We start from the raw sequence: 21,247 nt of genomic DNA on the forward strand, positions 1-21,247 counted from the left end.
ATTCTGTTGCATTGGTCTTTGTGTCTGTTTTATGCCAATAGAATGCTGTTTTGGTTACTACACCTTGGTAGTATAATTTGAATTCTGGTAGTGTGTTGCTTCCTGCTTTGTTCTTTTTGTTCAGTGTTGCTTTGGCTATTCAGGACCTTTTGTGGTTTTATACAATTTTTTTTTCTATTTCTATGAAGAGAAAGCCACAGAGTCCTAAAATAATTCTAAAACTCATCATGACTTTCTTGCCTAAAAGATCTTGATTTCAATCGTGCCTAGTTTTGCTTTAATCACTTGCTTGAGAAATACATAAATCCCCACTTAAGATTAGCGCAGGCATATCTCTGGCACCCATTTCTGGTTCTATTAAAATTCCTAGAGATGTCAAAAATTACATTAGGCCACCTGACAGGCTATACCTAGAAGAGAAAAAATGATTTGTAAAAGCAGTGAGGCTATTTGCGATTGCTTTTTTCTTAAATATCACCTATTAGGCTGAAAACCTGAAATTGCAGCTCTCTGTAGAAATGTCAGAAGACAAACTAACATTTTTAAAGGGCTCTCATTTAGCTCTGATGAGTACTACACCCCTGATGTTCTTCTGATACTAAAATAATTTTCCTAGTGTAGTCTAAACTTTTTTAAAAAGACATGTAATCCACAGAGTTTGTAACTCAAAACGAGCGCATCTAGGAGGGATCACAAGCCGTTTCTGGATTAAATTCCCAGCTAGCTAGCTAGCTAAGCAGGGGCGGTGAAGAAATCTGCAGCCTAGGGAAGAAATCGCTTTCGCATTGTTCTTACGTGTTTACGTTATTTTACTTCCCTAGAGCCAGGCAGGAGTAGGGGCTCGAATGGTACAGCCGGGCTGGGGATCGCCATGGTCACAATAAAAGCGTCCAGAGAGGACGGTAACAGGCAGGAGCTCCAAAGGTCAGTCCCTGAAATTTAAGACTCAGGAATGTAGGTTGCTCGAAAAGGAAAGCAACCTACTGCATTTCGCACCGGCGGTCCCGGGAGACCGGGGGTGGGGACGCGCCCAGTGCGCAGACTCCGCGGGCTCGCGCAGGCCCACAAAGGAGGGACGGGGGTGGTGCCTTCGGGGCGCGGCGCCGGGGAGCGGGAGGGCTTCTCGCGGGCTGCTGGGCTGGGGTTAGGGCTGCTCAGTTTCCTTCAGGGAGGCACTGGGAAGCGCCATGGCACCGCAGGGCATCTCGGTCGTGGAGCCGTCCGGCCTGGCCCCGGGCCCGTTCTGTGCTATGGTCCTGGCGGACTTCGGGGCGCGGGTGGTCCGCGTGGACCGGCCCGGCTCCCGCTATGACGTGAGCCGCTTGGGCCGGGGCGGGCGGTCGCTGGTGCTGGACCTGAAGCAGCCGCGGGGAGCCGCCGTGCTGCGGCGTCTGTGCGAGCGGCCGGATGTGCTGCTGGAGCCCTTCAGCCGCGGTGAGCCCGGGCCCCGCGGGCTGCTCTCGGGAAGTTCCCGCGGAGGGGAGGGGCCTGGCCGTTCGATGGAGGCTGCACCCGCCACACCTCTGCCCCGTTGCCGCAAGAACCCTTGTCGGCCCCAGCCTTCCAGACTTTTGCCTCCTAGGGTATTGTTAGTGATCATTCATCCCAAACTGGATTGTCCACAACTTGGGTTCTGAGGTACTGCTGTTGCCCGCTTTCTCCTTTTGCCTCTCTGACTCCTTCCCAAATTCCTCCTTTTTTTCTAAGAAACGTTCCGTATTTGCCTTTCTGAATTAATTGAGGGTCTTGAGCCCCGTGAGAATCTAACGAAAGCCATAGGATTCCCTTCCTGGAAAACTGCATCTAGGCGCTCATTCGGCTACCGTTTTGGGGGGCTGCACCCTCAAGCCATCCACGGGCCCAGGCTAACGCGCCTCCCTGCCTGAAATGCTGGCGTTCTAAGTCTCAGCATCTGCTCCCTGAAGCCCCGTTACCCATTCCCATCATTTTCACCTTTTTGTAGACTTCCCCCTTCAGAGCCGCAGACGCTGGCGTACACAGGTCCTGGGCATCGCCGTCAAGGCTGCCCGCCAGGCAGCGTCCACAGATCCCAAAATGAGCCTTTCCTTCTTCCTTCTAAAACAGCATCTCCACCTTCTGTATTATTTATTTCAGTGAATGCCTGAATCTCAAACTTGTACTTCATCATGGACTCCAGTCTTCCTTTCACATCCAATTTCAATGATCATCAATACAGTCATTTTGCTCCTTAGCCCACTCGGACTGTTTCTCTCCATACCTGCTGCAACTGCCTTGACACTGGTGTGACAGCCTTTTAGAAACTGGTGTTTGGGGCTGGTATCACTCCAGTGGATTCTCAGACAGCTGCCAGAATAACTTTGTTTAAGTAGAAATCCAAAGCATTGCCTGGTCTATAGTGGGAAATCGGTAAATGGTGAATGAATGAATGCCTACGGCACAGCCGGCTTATTTAAATGCGATAACTCATTTAACCCTCACAGCTGTATTTGAGGCTTGTAACAATAATGATTTAATAATTAAGATTATGTAATAATTTAAGAATGCTCCATTTAAGATGAGGGAGGCTTGTCCAAGGTCTTGTAATTAGGAGGAAGGTCGGCTGGGAATATGGATATAGCCTTCGGGTGAGGAGTTGTGACTGGTGTTTAGGTAGATGACTAGAGGTTTTCTGTGATTTATTTTAGCCTTAAGAAGGTAAAGATAGTGAGTTTATTATGTAATTTTGATTACTTTTAACCCCAGGAAATTTCAGGTGCTGGTTACCTGGGGTTTGTGCTGTAAATACTATACTTGTTGATAGCTTAAAAACTCTCAGGTACTATTGTCACTAACCACTCTTTCTACAGATGGGTGCTAAACTTTTTCGTGAAGGTGCTGATGCTAGGCACTTTAGCGCCTGTGGAAACATCAGGTGTAAATTCTGCAGGAGGAGCTCGTGAGCTGATAGGGAAGATAAGTGTATGCATGTACAAGCAAGTGCAGCTAAGGTGGGATGTGGTAAACACTGATGCAGTATACAAAGAGAGAAAAGGGATTTACTAAAGGGATGAGACCCTGCTCTGGGGATTGAACAAATAGGCTTGGATAAACCTAGAGGGAAACAGAGATGTACTGGGAGAAATTACATCCTGGGAAGAAGCCACACATTCCAGAAATGGTGGCTTCACTCTTTGAGTCCTTAGCTGCTGTAAACATGCCATTAGCCTACAGCAAATGTTATTAACATTACTTGCAATGGTGCTATTTTATGTTTGTCTCAGAGAAGGGATTATCTCCATCCTCAATTCATACTCTCTTAAGAAGATCCTTACTTTTCTCTTAAGGTGTCATGGAGAAACTCCAGCTTGGCCCAGAGATTCTGCAGCGGGAAAATCCGAGGCTTATTTATGCCAGGCTGAGTGGATTTGGCCAGTCAGGAAGCTTCTCCCGGTTAGCTGGCCACGATATCAACTATTTGGCTTTGTCAGGTATGTTGAAAAAAAATTTAGTCTACACTTCTAATTTATTCCATCAAGATCTACAGGTATGTTGACTAATAATAATTTGTAAAGGTGAAGATTTAAATATCAGAATCAATCAAGAGAGCATGGGTGTTTAAAATGGATCGGTTTGAGTCTTGAAACAATCATTCTCAACCTTCCCTCACCCCACCCCTTAACAGGTTCGAAGGATAATACATGCCCACTACTATCATTTATTTACTACATTTGTTGAGTCAATTCTCAGACAAACCCCTGCTAGGAATTAAGAGGCTTACTGGGTACTACAGATGGTTGCTCTGTGGTTTGAAAATGTTGACATAGTTCGATTCTGACAGCTACTTCTCCCCCGGACCCCCAAATCTCCACCCACCATATTGAGAATCATTGCCTGAGTCATTGTTTCAGACTTCTATGAGCACTAAAAAAAGCCCATGGTTTTCAGGTCCTAATATCACTTTATGAGAGTTTTTGCCTGTAACAACATGTGAGATAGGCCTGATTCCAGAATTCTAAGAACTATGTGTTGTTGACTATAGGACATTTCAGATTTTCTGTGAGTATACGTTTAAAAGTTGAGGAAAGAAGTGGGTATAGAATTGGCTTTTCACATCTACTTAAAAATTAAATTCCTTTTTTTTCTTGTCTGCAAGTATTTTCTTACATTTCTTTCTGCTAAGAATGAAAGTGCATTTACTGTTTTAAAACCACAAAATAAATAATCATTTTCTTTTCCAAAAGTAAGTGAGTAAAAACTTAGCAATATTTGAAAATGTTGGTTAGAATAGGTTTTAGAGAGGAAAACAACAAAACAAGGATCCTGTCTTGAGGGAAAGCCTGTTTATGAGTTTACTGACTAAGCTCAGATTTGGAAAAGTGATGTATACTAGCTTTCACTTAGATTATCTACTGGAGAGATTGATTATTCCTCTAAGATGCTCACATATTTATTTTAAGAAGAGATTAAATTTAAAAGAGACATTAAATTTGTTTTTAATGATGTAGGTGTTCTCTCAAAAATTGGCAGAAGTGGTGAGAATCCGTATGCCCCGCTGAATCTCCTGGCTGACTTTGCTGATGGTGGCCTTATGTGTGCATTGGGCATTGTAATGGCTCTTTTTGACCGCACACGCACTGGCAAGGGTCAGGTCATTGATGCAAATATGGTAAGTATTAATTGGGGTAGATGCCTGCCACTTGTCCCTAAGTTTAAGATATGGCTGCTTAAAATCCTTTTTTTGAAGAAGAAGACAAGAGATATTTTAAAATAGACTTATGTCTTTTATGTATCTGTTAGAATGTCATATTTTGATCATCTGTGCTTGGAGTCAGTTCTCTGAACTTTCTGTGACTCATGTGATTCCTACGTTGTTTTAGGTTGGTGCAATAGTAATTGCAGGTTTTGCCAAATATTTGCCAACCTAAATATTTCAACAATTTTCCCCAAGTATCTCTTGTGCTTAGTATATCATTTTCAAGCAGTCGTCATTCAAAAAAAGTTCAAGAAGTCTCCCTCAGCAGGTAGAGAAAATTCTTAGGAATGCTAAGGTCAAATGGACCTACCTGTCTAAACCTTCCTGCTGCGTTTTAGAGGGGATGCTCTGATATCATAACACTTCTGTTTGTTCACTGTCATCCACTGAGTGCTTGCCTCATGTTCTGCTGAGCACATTCTCTGTGTGATTTCTTCTTATTCTCAAAACTGCATTTGGAATACCTTGTTGTTTTAAAGAGGAGGGAATGGAAGCATAGCCATTTGCTCAAGATCTCACAGCTAGTGGGTAAGAGAGCCCACTCCAGCACCACCACTGCGTGTTTGCATTTTCACAGACATTTGGAGGTGGGATGGAGAATGGATTTGAGGAGACAAGACTGGAGGTAGAGAGACCAATGACTGGGTTATTGCTGAAGAGATCAGGGCAAGTACTAAAGCAGTTAATGGTAGAGTTGGTTTGCATTGAAGGGACATTTGAGATATAAAATTGCTGGGAATTGATAATGGACTGACAGGGAGCAAAGAGGGAGAAGTTGAGGCCGGCTCCCAGGTTTCTGGCTTAGATGACCTGCTAGTGTCCTGAGGGAAGACTGCTGAACACAGTGGTCAGAGCATAGAGTGGCAGCTGACTACCTCCGTCCCAGCTCTGCCATTTACTAGCTCTGTGATCTTGGGCAAGTTACTTAACCTCTCTGTGCTGTAGTTTCCTTTGTAAAATGGAGATAATAATGACATCCACCTCATAGCATTGTTAGATGCTATGAGAATTCAATGAGTTCATCCATTGTTCAGGGTGGGAACAGTGCCTGGCGTACAGTGGGCCCTCTGTAAAAGTTTGTCATTGTGGTTATTTTTACTAGAAGAAAAGGAACTCAGTTTTGGTCTTTTCAGTTTTAAAGTGCCTTTCAGATATCCAGGTGGGATACTTGAGGTTAGGGACTGGAAACAGATTTCGGAGTTATTTGGGAGCCATATGAGACTATGTGATCCACTAGGAAAGGGGATAGAACACCGGCATTTAAGGAATGCGTGGGCAGAAAAGAGAAGCAAGGGCTGAGGACAGCTAAGGAGAGAAGCAGAATGGAGTGTTGTCATGGAAACCAAAGAAAGGAGTGGTCAGAGGCTCAAATGTTGGTGGGTACCTCAAGAGTTTAGAGACTGAGAGTGTCAGCTGGGTTGGGTCCTGGCTGATCTTCACAAAACCCATTTTCTATCAGAAACCCCCTCATCTCCAAAGCTTCAGCCTGCGCTTCCTTCTCCTGTTCATGGTGAATCATGACCAGCCCTGTACTGAGTGTGTGCCTGTGGGACACTGTCATCAGGGCACATCTCACACTTTCCAGTGTGCCCTCTCTGAAGTGTGTACCAGCGGCAGGGGAGTGTGGTTTATCTTTTGTGGGTCAGCTCTTGGCGTACTCATGGCATAGTCGCTGCATGAGATAGCAGCACCGGATTTATACCAGTACCCGCCAAACTCAAGACCGGTACCTTCCACAGGGCTTCTGTGATCCACACAATTCCCTGAGGGAGACATGCTACTATCATTGGCATTGAAGACTTGAAGGCTTGGAGAGGTTAACTGCCTTCCTCTAAAGCAGATGATGGGAAAGGGTCCTAAGCACTGCCCCAGGCAGTTGGATCCTAAAGCCACTGCTTTCAACAACTTCCCCTGCTGCCCCAAGGGCATGGTCCCTGGGGTCCAAAAGGAATGAACTAAGAGCAAACATGGAGCCTTGGGAGTGTTAAGGAGAATTGGAGCCTAGATACTTCTCTAGTAATAATTTGAATAATTTACCGAAGAGATGCAATTGATTATCATCAAATATAAATAAAAGGTGATTGCTGCTTTCAGCAGAATGTAGCTAATCAGAATTATATAATGATTAGAAGATAGTAAGGTTGGCTGGGCATGGTGGCTCACACCTGTAATCCCAGCACTTTGGGAGGCTGAGGTGGGTGGATCACCTGAGGTCAGGAGTTCAAGACCAGCCTGGCCAACATGGTGAAACCCCATCTCTACTAAAATACAAAAAAGTAGCTGGGCTTGGTGGTACACGTCTGTAGTCCCAGCTACCTGGGAGGCTGAGACATGAGAATTGCTTGAACCCAGGAGGCAGAGGTTGCAGTGAGCCGAGATCACACTACTGCACTCCAGCCTGGGTGACAGAGTGAGACCCTTTCTCAAAATAAATAAATAAAAAAGATAGTAAGGTTTTAGTGTATGTGAAAATGTTGTAATCTTTCTTCTGGGTTCATATTTCCATTAGGGGATAGTAAGTATTTGCTAATTACACAAGGCTAAAAGAATCAGTAAATCATAGTCATTACTTCATCACTAGGACCCCTTGTGACACAGGCAATTGCAGAAGCTGATTAGGGGAAGGCAGACACCTTCTAATGGGCCGAAAGTTTTCACAGTGTTTAGCAGCAGAATTCCAGACCTGGGCCTGCCTGTGAAGAGCTGGAGGCTGCCTTATTGCAGTGCTGTTTCCTTGGAAACTGTAGTTAAGGTAACTCTGGAATATGGAGTGCGTTTTGCTGTATTTACACTCAATCTGAGTCCACATGATGAGCACAGCGTTGTTAAATTAACTGTAGCATAAAGCTGCCCCCTTACATATTTTAAGTTCCACCTAAAGGTTTCTCTTACATAGTGAGCTGTGACCTAACTGGATGTGTAAACAGACTGTAACCTGCTTTTGTAACAAGCAGCAAGTCTCAGCCAATCACAGCAGCCATACTTCAACTAATCACAGGCGGCCAGCTCTTCAAACCATGTTCAAACAAGGCAAAGGCCCACTCGTAACCAATCCGGCTGTTTCTGTACCTCACTTCTGTTTTCTGTACATCGTTTTCCGTCCATAAGTCCTCTTTGGCCCCAGGGCTACACTAGTCACTCTGAACCTAGTCTGGTTCCACAGACTGCCCAATTCATGAGTCATTCGTTGCTCAGTTAAACTCTTAAATTAATTCGTCTAAAGTTTTTCTTTTAACAATATCAAAGGTTGGTGGCAAATTGAGGCTGCGGTTTCCCTGTGTCAGGTGGCTCTTCACTCGCATGCATGGTATATGAGTGATGGGGCAAGAGAAGCCATGTGCCAGGGTAGCCACTGCCAGGCCTTATGATGAGACGAGGAGGGTTCCTGCTGTATTTCTTGTCCTGTACCTCCTCTGATGCTAAGGATTAGACCAGAGCTTGTTTTTGTCCTGAGTGGACCCAACTGGATCTGTAACTCTGTTAACACGTCTATTTTTCCACAGTCTCATCAGGGCGTTCAACATATAAAAGAGATTAAAGGGGTATTTTATTAGCATAAAACATTTTATGTTTACATATTCAATATTTATGTATTATTTTGTCAGACCAACGAAGCTGTTCTGCTAAACACAAACACTGGAAGTTAGAGTTTATGGGTGATTGTCTCGTCGCTTTCAGTATTCAGTTTATTACTGTATTTCATTTTGACTGGATGTTAGGAAAATCCTGAGTTACAGAGATAAGTTAAAAATATCCATAGTTTTTACACAAAAATTAGCTGGGTGTGGTAGGCACCTGTAATCCCGCTACTCGGGAATCTGAGGCAGGAGAATTGCTTGAACCTTGGAGGTGGAGGTTACGGTGAGCTGAGATTGTGCCACTGCACTCCAACCTGGGCAACAGAGTGACACTCCATTTCAAAAAACAAACAAAAAAAGACCCTATACTTTTAAAAACTTGCTTAAAATTTCAGATTGCATTTCATTTATGATGAAGCAGAACAAAAATACTTTGTTTCAAGGTTGACTCACTACAGTGTGTAAAAACTTCTCACATTCTTTGGCCTGAACATGAAAGCCAGATAAACAGTATTCAGAACTCTCTGCTAAACCTCTCTCTTGCACTGTATGACAAGCTTGCTTCCAGTTCATCTATTATCGCCCTATTGATTCGGCGTTAGGCTCTGAGAGAAGCAAAGCTTGAGCGGAAAGCAGGCACTTGCTTATTGAAGGTGCTAACTTGTTGGTTTTGTATGAGTCAGCACAAATTAAGAGGAGAGGAAAACCATGCAGAACAAAAGTTTTCCTTAATAGTGTTTCAAATACAAGGTAAGATTTATGCAAAATTGGAAGGAAAAACTTTATTTTAAAGTCTAGCAACAAATGTTAATGAGTTGAGGCTCTGATGGGTCAGAATTTGGTATAGGATACATTTAAATATGTGCTTAAATAACATAAACATAAAATATATTTAAAATAATGCACATATACATGCATATGTGTATATATGTGTGTGTGTGTATGTGTATAAATGTGGAACTCTAATATCTCTGTAATCCAGCCTCAAAAAAAGGCACTGCCGTAGGCCACTTGCATGAACTCAGCTATTTGGTGACAATAAATGTCACAGCCATAAATTCAGATGTGCGTGAAATTTCACGTTAAGAGGGAAAATTGGATATATCCAAAGATACATTTTGTGGTTGTTCCACAGTCAGTAACTGAGAAATTGCTAGCAGTTGGAATGAGGCCTCCTCTATTGGTAACTTTTGAGACGCGGATGCTTTGAGGGCCTTCCTCCTGGGGTGCTGGAGACATTAGGCTCATAAAAGGCATAAAGGTCAGAACATCATCTTCTTCAAATAGTCCAGTGCCTCCAGCCTTTGAGTTTGAGCCTTGTGATAATTGTACTTTATTGTATAATTACTTCAGGACTCAGTGGGAAGGTGGCGTGATGACTTTAGGACTCAGTGGGAAGGTGGCATTCCCAAACCAGTTTGCCTGGACTCAGAAAATGCACATACCTGCCATCCATATTGTTAGTTTATTTTATAACTTTCTAGTGATTATGAAATATATTAAATACTCAAATACAGTTTTCTTGGGATTGGAATCAAGCTAGAATAAGCCAAATTTTACTGTTATGTGATTTACTTTTAAAATGTGGTATGGTTTATACATCTGTGTGTGTTTATAGGTATGGAGATCAGAAGATGGATTTTTAAAAGCTCTTTTAATTTTTAACTTTTTATCTTGGCAGTTTTTAACATTATAAAAAGTAGAGAGAATAGTATAGTGACCTTCCATGTACCCTCACCTAGCTAAATCACTAGCATTTTGCCAATCTTATTTGAAATGGAAAGCAAAGGTCATTTCTTCTAAGTGTTATAGTATTTTCGGAACTGAATAGTGCAGCCAATTGTTATTTTAACACAAACTGCTCTAACTCACTTTCTGGAAATACCAGAGAAGTTGTGTAATTAGGTAGAATCTTCGTATACTCTAAGATAAGAATTTTTACGCAAATTTTTTTTAACTTGAATAGGAGGAATTATTCATGCCTTGACACTTGAGTTATCTGGATTTGTCTTGTGTTCTGTTTTCTCAAAGGTGGAAGGAACAGCATATTTAAGTTCTTTTCTGTGGAAAACTCAGAAATCGAGTCTGTGGGAAGCACCTTGAGGACAGAACATGTTGGATGGTGGAGCACCTTTCTATATGACTTACAGGACAGCAGATGGGGAATTCATGGCTGTTGGAGCAATAGAACCCCAGTTCTACGAGCTGCTGATCAAAGGTAAGTGAACTTCACACGTCTCCCCCAGTTCCCCTTTTGCTGTGGATGTTCTTTGGTTCTATTTTAAAGACTTTTGGAATCTAGGATGTCTTTTATTATATAGCCACTTTCTAATTAACCTAATTATAGCCATCAATAGAATGTGGGGCATTTTCCTTGGCTTTTAAATTGACCAGCAGTCTTACTAGTCTATAAAATAGCTGAGGGTTTTAAAAATAATAATCCCTTTTGTAGGATATTCGGTGCTTTTATTACAGTTCACTCCTTGTGTTGGATAATCTTGACCCTGTGTGCCCAGATCTTACTCTTCCCTAGAAATGATCTCACGTGGGTTGCTTTCCATTCAATATTCTACCAGCTCCTATTTCTTGGTAGATGTCCCTTATGGCACTTCAATGTCAGAAGTCACCAGAGCATGGAAAGATTTTGGCAAATGAGATTCTGTTAGAATATGTTACTATATCACTATGCCTTTGCAGATTACCTGTCTTGCAGATTTTTGCCTTCTTGGCAAGTTGCCATAAATTAGCAAGAAAATTTGGGATCTCTTCTTCCCTAATTAAATAATTGGATGGGAATCATTTTGTTCCTGAGAAATGTTTGAATTTAGAGTTCACTCTATAAATAATGTAGAATCTAAGAAGTTTTAGAATATACTCTGAAGTGATGTGAAAGCTGATCACAGTGCATTTACCTTTCTACTACAAGTTTAGAGTTTCATTGTTATGTTTGGTAGCTTTTCAGATGCATATACTAAAAGTTATTTGCATATAGCTGGAATGACTTTTTAAAAAATTTTCAAATTTTTGATGTGTTCTCATCTGATGGAGTAATTGTTTTTGCAAGCATCTGAGAGCATTTTATGATTAAGCATATTAACTTCACCTATTCAAATATAGTTGGAAAAACTATAGAAGAACACAATGGTTTATCTAGATCGTAAAGGGTACCTCTCTGTCCAGAAATTAAAAAGCTTGCCTTTTGTCACTGCTCCAAATAAATTGGAAGCTCTGGCTGCTCATGATGCTCTAGTGGAGCTCTGTGGAGCCGTGAACACTGCCACCTGCAGTCTGATGAAGATAGCAAATGATATTCATTTTCTGAGTTCTGGTCCTTGGCCAGGTCTGGGAGAACTGATCTTGCTAAAAATACAACAGGAAGCAGTATCGTGCCAGGCAAGGCAAACCCTCATCAGTGTGAAGCAATGGCCATCGTTGCAGCCCAAGTCATGGAGTTTTGTGTGGCTGTAACCGTTGGAGGTAGCAATGGCCATTTTGAGTTGGATGTTTTCAAGCCAATGATGATTAAAAATTTATGTTACACTCAGGCTGCTGGGGGATGCTTCAGTTTCCTTCACAGAAAACTACATAGTGGGAATCCAGACCAATAAAGAAAGGATCAAGAAGCTAATGAATTAGTCGCTAATGCTGGTGACAGCTCTCAACCCTCATATAGGGTATGACAAAACAGCAGAGATTGCTAAGACAACACCCCAAACTGGATCAACCTTAAAGGAAACTGCCATTGAACTTGGCTCTCTCACAGCAGAGCAGTTGGATGAATGGGTAAAACCTAAGGACATGCTGGGTCCAAAGTGACTTAAATAAGTTTTAATGAAAATAAACGTGTAAAATTTAAAAAAAAATACTGGACATTTTAAATAATTTAATGTGACAACTCCCAGGACTCCTCAGGGTCCCTCAGTCCTGGACTTGTTATTGTTGCTGTTTGTTTAATGATTTTCCTAAATTAAATCTGTATTCTTTGGCATGTGCAGCCACCGAAGTCAGCTGAGTTAGCTTCAGCTAATGATTGGACAGAAATGTCCTTAAATGCCTTTTTTTTTGTTTGCTTGTTTGTTTTAATCTAGGGGACAGGATCTCACTCTGTTGCCAAGGCTGGAGTGCAGTGGTGTGATCATAGCCTTGAACTCTGCAGCCTTGAACTCTGGGGTACAAGTGATTCTCCTGCTTCAGTCTCCCAAGTAGCTGGGACTACAGGCACGCACTACCACACCTGGCTAATTTTTTATTTTTGGTGGAAATAGAGTCTTGCTATTTTGCTGAGGCTGATCTTGAACTCCTGACCTCAAGCTATCCTCCTGCCTCAGCTTCCCAAAGTACTGGGATTTCAGGCATGAGCCACTGCGGCTGGCCCTTAAATGCCTTGAACCAATAAATCTCCCATCTTTTTCTGAGGCACTATATGCCTTAACTTCTTGCTTGTGAAGAGCCTCAAGGTCAGCCAGAGGTGAGAGACGAGGGCCTTTACAGATCTCTCCCAGGCATTCATACTGCCCTGCATGTGTGCGTGTGTGTGGCCTTCTCAGGAGTTGCAAAAAAATTCTCAGGAATATGTTGGAGCTTTTCAAAGCCGCCTGTGGATATCCCATTCCCCAGTTTATTCTTTTGAGTTTTTTGGTCAGCATCTTATGAGCTGCAATAAATAACACCACCTAAGACAGCTGCGATAAAATATTGCCTTTTTTTTTTATTAAATCAACATTTTAGGGCTAGAGCAAAGTGAGCTCTGAGTCAGAAAGACAAGCCCTGAGAATGGAGCCTTTCAGGGAGCTGCCAGACAGGCTAAATAATGACAGTTCTCTGGGGATGGGGTTTTGGGGGAAGCTCCAAACTTCTTTTCCTCCTCTTGGGGCTATTCTCCTGCTGGTTTTCAGAACTGACCAGAGTTGAGAGGAAGTTGTTTTTCAAGGCTACCACAGGGAGAGGGTTGAAATTAGCACAAGTTCTGACACCACAAAGCTCACTGCTCTTACTGAGATTCAGCTGTTTTTCTTAAATAAATGCTCCTTGGCTTGCTGCAAGCTTTTAATTTCCAGAATTATGAAAAAGTTAATTCTGACAGTTGTTGTTAGTGTTCTCATTGCTTTAATGCCGGTTTTTGAAGGCTGTCATTCTGCCACTCTGGAGTTAACTCCCTTCCTTGGTATATCCTGTTATTTTAAAACATATACAGTAGTCCTCTCTTACCTGTGGGGGATGCATTGCAAGACCCCCAGTGGGTGCCTGAAACTGCAGATAGTACTGAACCTGATTGCTGTCAATTGGAAGATGTTTCTGTTTATGTCTTCCACGCACAAAGTTAATGCGTTTCCCATCTTAATTAAGCACTTATGGACTATGGCTGTAACTTTTCAGTCTGAGTTGTGACAGCAAAACTAGCATGAATTTCTTTTTCCTTCTCCCCTTCTTCACAATCTCATGAATATAAGATTCATTCTTAACAGTCGATTTTAGCAACCTTGGCTTATGAGTTTTATTCTTCCCTTAAGCTGAGAGCTTTCACCTTTTCACTTAAGGGAAGCACGTTAGACTTCTCTTTGGCATATCCACATTGCCAGCATCACCTTTGCCTACAACCTTTGGGGCCCTTAGGAAGTAAAATAAGGGTTACTTGAACACAAGCACTGCAATACTGCAGCAGTCAACCTGACAACCTAGTTGGCTGCTAAGTGACTAATGGGCTGATAGCCCCACAGTGTGGATGGGATGGACAAGGTTCATGTCCAAGGCAGGATGGAGCAGGATGATGTGAGGTTTCATCATGCATCATGCTACTCAGAACAGCATGCAATTTAAATTTATGAATTGTTTATTTCTGGAATTTTTCATTCAATATTTTCAGACCATGGTTGACTGTGGGTAACTGAAACCACAGAAAGCCAAACCTCGGATGAAGAAGCACTGCTGTATGTGTGGAGTGCTCATTTTTCACATCCACACTTCACCTCAATGAATGAGCCTTCCTGGAAACACTGAAAATGAAACAAGACAACATTTTTCTAGCAGGGTCATTGCTCCAACCCCTTAACTCCTGATCACCTTCTTCTGGGTATTCTTCTGCTGAGTTTAAACTTTGTAACTCCCCTGATTTTTTTACAGCACCACCCGCGGCCTAAATTTTTATTTTTTTTTATTTTTGTAGAGGCAGAGTCTTGCTTTGTTGCCCAGGCTGGGTCTTGAACTCCTGACCTCAAGCAATCCTCCTGCCTCGGCCTCCCAGAGTGCTGGGATCACAGGTGTGGGCCACAGCACCCAGCCTGCCCTAAGCTTTCTATGCATTCACTTGATTAATTTAATCCAGAGGCATGTTACAGGTTATGCATTCACAGATGAAGCCATTGCTGCCAGGAGGTTAACTGGCTCTCCGGATATGGAGGCAAGGAAGGGACCCAGGCTTACTGGATGGGGACACAGAGGGTGAGAGGCTTCCCTCCTCCAGGGTGCAGGTAGGGACACTGAGGCAGAGACCAGGGTAGCAAGTTGCCCAATGCCGAGAGCCCTGGAGTTGGGCTCTCTCTTGCCCACCGAGGAAAGCTATTATAGAGGGGTCATGGGCGGGTGGCGCGGGGCAGCCCGCCAACAACTGACACCAGGGGCTATTTCAGGAAGTGTCACTCAGTCAGTTGGGACAGGCTGAGGCCCAAGGAGGGAGGACAGGAAGAACAAAGCCCTGACCTGGGCCAGGACAGGGAGGTGGAGGCAGGAAAGCAGAGTGCATGAGACTGCAGCCATGTGACCTATGGCATGTCTGCTTTGCCGCTCCGGGCCTCAGTTTCCCCATCTATAGAGATGGGGTCTTGCTATGTTGCCCAGGCTGTTCTCAAATTCATGGGCTCAAGCAATCCTCCTGCCTCAGCCTGTCAAGTAGCTGGGACCACACGCACACATCAGCATACCAAGTTAATTTTTAATTTTTTGTGGGCACAGGGTCTCACAGCATAGCAAGACTCTATCTCTACAAAAGAAATGAAATGGGAGAAGCGGATTTAAAAAATTAAGTTACATTTTAAAACTGACCAGGAGCAATGGCTCATGTCTGTAATCCCAGCACTTTGCGAGGCTGAGGCAAGAGAATCACTTGAGGCCAGGAGTTCGAGACCAGCCTGGGCAACATAACAAGCAAAAGTTATTTATTTATATTTTTTATTTTTTCATTTGTTATTTTTTGAGATGGAGTCTCACTCTCTTGCCCAGGCTGGAGTGCAGCAGTATGACCTCGGCTCAGTGCAACCTCTGCCTCCCAGTTTCAAGCAATTCTCCTGCCTCAGCCTCCCAAATAGCTGGGATTACAGGCACAAGCCACCACACCCAGCTAATTTTTGTATTTTTGTAGAGATGGGGTTTCACCATGTTGACCAGGCTGGTCTCAAACTCTTGACCTCAAGTGATTCGCCCATCTCAGCCTCCCAAAGTGCTGGGATTACAGGCATGAGCCACCACGCCCAGCCAAAATTTTTAATTTTTTAGATACAAAAAGTTTAAAAATTAACTGAGCATGGTCATCCCAGCTACTCAGGAGGCTGAGGTGGAAGGATCCCTTGAACCCAGGACTTCGAAGCTACAGTGAACTATGATTGTGCCACTGCACTCCAGCCTGGGCAACAGAGCGAGACCCTGTCTAAAAATAAATAAATAAATAAATAAAATACAGCGAGCCACATGCTAAAAACAGTGCCAAGTGTCACGTGATGCTACTTGTCAGCTATTATGATTCACCGATCGCATCTGCCATGGGACATCAGGCCTCGGTGGGCTCACAGGGAAGGTGGCGGAAGAGCTGGCCTCATCCCAGGTCTGAGGGTCGACCCTGAACCACAAGAGAGAGGGAGAGAGAAAAAGGAGTCCCAAGGCTGGCACACAGCTGTCCTGAGCTGGCTTCCCCACTCCCGCTTCCCACCACCCTGCCTGGCCGGTGCCTGCATTTTCACCCTTAGTGCTGCCTCCATGGCACCTGCACCAGCCCCTGGGAGGAGATGCTGGAGCTGCCCAGAGCTGGGGGCCCGAGTGGAACACAAGCCCCCATCCTCCACTCTTCCCCAGTCACCCTGGCAGCGGGGAGGGGAGGCCAAGGTTACAGAGCTCCTCCCCCTGCCTAGCTATAATTAGCCCCGAGATGAATTAAACATGAGGCTGGGCTTGTCTAGGCAGCAGCGGAGGCAGCAGCGTTGTCCCTGACACTATAATTGTTCCCGGGCAGCAGGCAGAGGACAGGGCTGATGTGTGAGGCTGGGGGAGGTGGGGACACACTCACTGGGCACGGCTGTGGGAACACAGCCGTGTGGGGCCTGTGGACGTCTTTGGCAGGTACACGCGTGTGCCTGCATGCACATGTGTGTGATCCTCAGGACTCTCCAGGCACGAGGGGGAAGGGGTGGTCCTTGGGCCTGGAGAAGGCTCAAGGCTCAGGAGCCCCGGGATGAAGGTAGCAGCCCCACAAGGGGCATGGAGGGGGCACTCTCCAGCCCCATCTCCAGCAGCCCTGCGGTGGGGGTGGGCGGCCACCATTAAAGCTGCTAACAGCCAGCACGGTGGTTCACGCCCGTAATCCCAGTACTTTGGGAGGCTGAGAAGGGAGGATCACTTGAGGCCAGGAGTTCAGGGACAGCCTGGGCAACATAGCAAGACCCCGTTTCTACAAGAAGTTTAAACATTAACTGGGTGTGGTGGTGTGCACCTGTAATCCCAGCTACTTAGGAGGCTAAGGCAGGAGGATCACTTGACCCTGAAAGGTGGAGGCTGAAGTGAGCCAAGATCATGCCACTGCCTGGGAGACAGAGTGAGACCCTGTCTAAAAAAAAAAAAAAAAAAAAAAACTGCCACCATCAGGATTCACACCTTCGTGGGAAGCCACCATTCCAACCTCCCGTCACGAAGTCCCAGACTCCCTCATCCACAGCGCTATCGGGCACTCGGGCACTGTAGCTGTGGTTCCAGCATTCCGGCCACCACCAGCCACTGTCATGCTGATGGGAACCCGTCAGTCCAGTTTGCAGTGAACATGCCTGTCTGGTTCTGTCTCTCCCAGTCTGGGAGCCCCCTCAGGGCTGGTTCTCTGGACCCCGCATGGCCCAGCTCAGGTGGGATTCCCATAATGGGGGAACACTTCTGGGGTCTTTGGAGTTTGGGGAGGTGGAGAGGCTGTGGATGAGGGAAGCATCCTTTAGGTCTAGAAACATCTGCAAATTGATGGACATCCTTGGGCCTCCTGGTCATCATCTTCCCACTCCAAAAACTATTATCCATCCATTTTATAAGGGAGGGAAACTGAGGCTGGGAGAGAGCCAGTGACCTGCCCAAGTGACACAACGGGGAGGGCACAGAGCCTGGAGGTCTTAGTGGCTCCATTAAGACCATTAGCAGGGCCGGGCGCCGTAGCTCACGCCTGTAATCCCAGCACTTTGGGAGGCTGAGGTGGGTGGATCACAAGGTCAGGAGATTGAGACCATCCTGGCTAACACGGTGAAAACCCGTCTCTACTAAAAAATTTTTTAAAAATTAGCTGGGCGTGGTGGCAGGTGCCTGTAGTCCCAGCTACTCGGGAGGCTGAGGCAGGAGAATGGCGTGAACCCAGGAGGCGGAGCTTGCAGTGAGCGGATATCGCACCACTGCACTCCAGCCTGGGGGACAGAGTGAGACTCCATCTTAAAAAAACAACAACAAAAAAACAAAACACAACAAAACAAAAAAACACCATTATCAGGCTGGGTGCGGTGGATCACACCTGTAATCCCAACACTTTGGGAGGCTGAGGAGGGAGGATCACTTGAGGCCAGGAGTTCAAGACCAGCCTGGGCAACATAGTGGGACCCTGTCTGTACAAAAAAATTAAAAAATTAGCTGAGCATGGGGGTGCATGGGTGTGGTCCCAGCTACTCGGGAGGCTGAGGCAGGAGGATCACTTGAGCCCACAAGGTAGAGGCTGCAGTGAGCTATGATTGTACCACTGCACTCCAGCCCAGGCTAAAGAGTGAGACCCTGTCTCAAAAAAAGAAAAAAAGAAAAAAAAAGAAAAAAAAAGACCACTATTAGTCACTCACACCTTCATGAATATGGCCAACTCCCTAGGAGAGAACCCTGGATTGGATTCCAGCTGGGGTCAAAACCCAGGCTGGAAGCATTATGAGGTCTTGGGCTTTTGGATGGGGTGAGAGAGAGAGGAGGGTGACCTCAGGCCTGCTCCTCTCCTCTCTGGGCCTCAGTCCTCCCATCCAGGAGATGGGACAATGGCAACTAGAGACAGTCTTGTTGGGGGCAGGGAAGACGGTGTCAGGATCTCATTCCCGGATGCCCGCCACCTGGCCCTGTACCAGTGAAATTTATTTCCCGGACCCTGGCCCAAGAAATGGTGAAATCTCTCCAGCAGCCTGCTGATAGCAACTTTAAGTCTTTCTGCAGAGAGGAAGGGAGGTGAGAGATGGGGAGAAGACAGGGGAGTGAGAGGCAGGGGCCTCGGTCAGTCTCCCAGCTGGAAACACTCCCTCCCTCTACCAGGATCAGTGAGCTATGATCGTACCACTGCACTCTAGCCTGGGTGACACAATGAGACCCCCATCTCTAAGAAAAAAATTAAAAATTGAAAAAAAAAATTAAAAGGCCAGGCATGGTAGCTCATGCCTGTAATCCCAACACTTTAGGAGGCTGAGGTGGGAGGATCACCTGAGGTCAGGAGTTTGAGACTAGCCTGGCTAACATGGTGAAACCCCGTCTCTACTAAAAATACAAAATTAGCCAATTGTGGTGGTGCATGCCTGTAATCCCAGCTACTCGTGAGGCTGAGCCAGGAGAATTACCTGAATCTGGGAGGCGGAGGTTACAGTGAGCCAAGATCATGCCACTGCACTCCAGCCTGGGCAGCAGAGCAAGACTCTGTCTCCAAAAAAAAAAAAGCCAGGTGCAGTGGCTCACGCCTGTAGTCCCAGCACTTTGGGAGGCCGAGGCAGGCTGATCACCTAAGGTCAGCAGTTCGAGACCAGCCTGGCCAACATGGTGAAACCTGGTCTCTACTAAAAATACAAAAATTACCTGGGAGTGGTGGTGCGTGCCTGTAATCCCAGCTACTTGGGAGGCTGAGGCAAGAGAATCACTTGAGCCTGGGAGGCAGAGGTTGAAGTGAGCCAAGATCACACCACTACACTCCAGCCTCGGAGACAGAGCAAGAACCTGTCTCAAAAAAAAAAAAAAAGAAGAAGAAGGTTTTCCTCATTCACAGCCCCTCCACCTCCCCAGACTCGAAAGACCCCAGGAGTATCCCGCCATTATAGGATCCCACCCGAGCTGGGATATGCAGTGTTCAGAGACCCAGCCCTAGAGAGGATCCCAGGCTGGGGGAGACAGAACCAGATGGAAACCTCATAGCCCAAACAACCAGGCCCTGTGCAGGGGGATCTGGTGGCTGAGTACACGGGGCCCCCTACAGACAAAGAGTGTTTACACGTGGTAAATAAAGACACTCCCGGTGGGGAGAACAGCCGAGGAAAACACATGGAGGCAAAAAGCAAAAAAAAAAAAAAAAAAAAATCCTAAACTTCCTTTGGGAAGCCAAGACAGACAGATCACTTGAGGTCAGGAATTCAAGACCAGCCTGGCCAATATGGTGAAACACCATCTCTACTAAAAATACAAAAATTAGCCAGGCGTGGTGGCGGGTGCCTGTAATCTCAGCTACTTGGGAGGCTGAGGCAGGGGAACTGCTTGAACCTGGGAGGCAGAGGTTGCAGCGAGCCAAGATCATGCCACTGCACTCCAGCCTGGGTGGCACAGCAAGACTTAGTCTCAAAAATAAATAAATAAATAAAAGCATATAGAAACCCACTCTGGGCCAGGTGTGGTGGCTCACGCCCATAATCCCAGCACTTTGGGAGGCTGAAGCAGGTGGATCATGAGGTCAGGAGATCAAGACTATCCTGGCTAACATGGTGAAACCCCGTGTCTACTAAAAAATACAAAAAATTAGCCGGGCATTGGTGGCGGGCGCCTGTAGTCCCAGCTACTCGGGAGGCTGAAGCAGGAGAATGACCCGAACCCAGGAGGCGGAGCTTGCAGTGAGCCGAGATCGCGCCACTGCGCTCCAGCTTGGGTGACAGAGCAAGATTCCGTCTCAAAAAAAAAAAAGAAAAGAAAGAAACCCACTCTGGTGTCTACGGTGCATTCAAAATGACAAATCCCACAGCCAGAAAGGCTCTTGCAAAGTAGGGGTGATTGATAATAGCTTGCACCCCCCCACCAGAGCTATTATAAGGATAAAATGAGATAAGGAGAGTGTGTAAAGCCCCAGCACATACTCAGTGCTTGCAGAGCAGCTTTTGCAACCATGGCACCAAACAAGCCCGTGTAGATCATTTTTTTTAACAGTTATATATTCATTTCAATGTATATATTCCCCCAAATTTATATACAGCATCTACTCTACTCAGAAAAGATGTATATCTGGGTTTTCATGGCAGGATATAAAGGGTGCATTTTAGAAATAGATATATTTTGTTGGAAAACAATGGGAGGAGGAGTCGGTTTAGAGAAAAATGATGGTGGGAATGAAGAAGCCTGGAGTCAGGAACCACTCAGAGTAATAGATTTCTCAGCCTGTTCCTGGGCCCAGTAATTAATCCTGAGGGGCTAATTAAATTCCAGCTTCCTCTCTAGCCACTCAGCAGCCTCCCTCCTGGCCTCCCTCTCCCCCAGGGAGGCCCGGCCTGGCCCGCCCCTGCCAGAACCTCCCTCCTGCTGAGCCGCCAGGCCCCCAGTTCCCTGGGCTTAATCATCAGGAATTAAGGTTTAATCAGAAGGTTGCCTGAGAGGAACAGCCTCCCAGGTGTACAGCCGCACCAGGAATAAGGTGAGCTCAGTGAGGCGGGCTCGAGCAAACGCAGGGTCAGAGCCTGTCATTCGCTTCACACTTAGATATTTTGTTCATCGTCTATGTTTTCATAATCATGGT

General features: G+C 45.5%; 1 pseudogene; it reads left to right on the plus strand.

The window, feature by feature from the left end:
- Nucleotides 1-1,187: 1,187 nt before the first annotated feature.
- Nucleotides 1,188-12,154, plus strand: LOC129531376 (alpha-methylacyl-CoA racemase-like; annotated as a pseudogene).
- The last annotated feature ends 9,093 nt before the right edge of the window (nucleotides 12,155-21,247 follow it).

Source organism: Gorilla gorilla, chromosome 13, assembly GCF_029281585.2.
Source record: "Gorilla gorilla gorilla isolate KB3781 chromosome 13, NHGRI_mGorGor1-v2.1_pri, whole genome shotgun sequence".
NCBI classification, from domain to species: Eukaryota; Metazoa; Chordata; class Mammalia; order Primates; family Hominidae; genus Gorilla; species Gorilla gorilla.